Consider the following 1,489-nt stretch of genomic DNA (forward strand, 5'->3'; position numbering starts at 1 on the left):
ATTTGCTTTTGAAGCAGGTACTCTCACTGGTCTGTAGTTTGCATGCTCACCTAGGCTGGTGTTATGTGGCAGTTTCATCTAAACTTAAGTATTCCATGATGGAGAGAAGCTCCTTAAGACTCAAGAAGTTCGCCTCTCAAAAGTGTGTCATTGCGAGAGGCTGCAGCGGGGCCTCTGGTAAGAAGGCAGGAGCTTGACAGCTTCCGTAAAGGCCAGGAGCAGTGACAGCAATCCGGAGCCATGAGCGACAACGGCCAGCAGAACTATGGCGAACGGGAATCCCGTTCTGCTTCCAGAAGTGCAAGTGCTCATGGATCGGGGAAATATGCACGGCATACCCCTGCAAGGTCTCGCTCCAAGGAAGATTCTGAGCGTTCTAGATCAAAGTCAAGGTCCAGATCTGAATCCAGGTCCAGATCCAGAAGAAGTTCTAAAGGCATTATACAAAGTCACGATCTCGATCCCGCTCCCATAGACGATCCTGGAGCAGGTCTTACAACCGAGATTATAGCAGATGGCACAATCACACCCATTCTACCATGTCTACTCGAAGGCATCATGTTGGCAACCCGGCAAATCTTGACCCCAGCTGTTATCTTGGAGTATTTGGATTGAGCTTGTACACCACGGAAAGAGACCTAAGAGAAGTGTTCTCTAAATATGGTCCCATTGCTGATGTGTCTATTGTGTATGACCAACAGTCTAGACGTTCAAGAGGATTTGCCTTTGTGTATTTTGAAAATGTAGATGATGCCAAGGAAGCTAAAGAACGTGCCAATGGAATGGAGTTGATGGACGCCGAATTAGGGTCGAATTCTCTAAAACAAAAAGGACCCAAACCCCAACACCAGGAATTTACATGGGGAGACCCACTTATGGCAGCTCACGCCGCCGAGATTATTATGACAGAGGATATGATCGGGGTTATGATGATCGGGACTATTACAGAAGATCATACAGAGGAGGTGGTGGATGGAGAGCCGCTTAAGACAGGGATCAGATTTACAGAAGGCGGTCACCTTCTCCTTACTACAGTCGTGGAGGATACAGATCTCGGTCCAGATCGAGAGCATACTCACCTTGTCCCTATTAAAGCATGAAGATGAAGATTTTCTGAAAGCTGCCATAGAGCTGGGATATTGTTTGTGGACAATATTTTCTATTGTCTCCTGTGCCTAGTGAAGTTAGGTGACTTTTATACCTTTTATGATGACTACTTTTGGTGGAGTTGACATGCTGTTTTCATTCTGCATTTGTGTAGTTCCTTCCATGCTTTGTTCAAAGTTAAGTGTTTTCAGAAAAGTATGTTTTGCATGTATTTTTTTACAGTCCAAATTTTGACTGCTGAGAAGTTTCTATTGTACAAAACTTCATTTAAAAGGTTTTTCTACTGAATACAGGGTATTCTGAAGATCAAAGCCTGTGTGTAAAATGCTACTAAATGGCAAAAAGCACCAATAAACAAATTTGATTTAAAAAAAAAAAGACT

At 43.8% G+C, this 1,489-nt stretch overlaps 1 pseudogene; it reads left to right on the top strand.

The window, feature by feature from the left end:
• Positions 1-240: 240 nt before the first annotated feature.
• Positions 241-1,093, top strand: LOC114708486 (annotated as a pseudogene).
• The last annotated feature ends 396 nt before the right edge of the window (positions 1,094-1,489 follow it).

The sequence above is a fragment of the Peromyscus leucopus genome, chromosome 17, assembly GCF_004664715.2.
Source record: "Peromyscus leucopus breed LL Stock chromosome 17, UCI_PerLeu_2.1, whole genome shotgun sequence".
In the NCBI taxonomy this organism is placed as follows: domain Eukaryota; kingdom Metazoa; phylum Chordata; class Mammalia; order Rodentia; family Cricetidae; genus Peromyscus; species Peromyscus leucopus.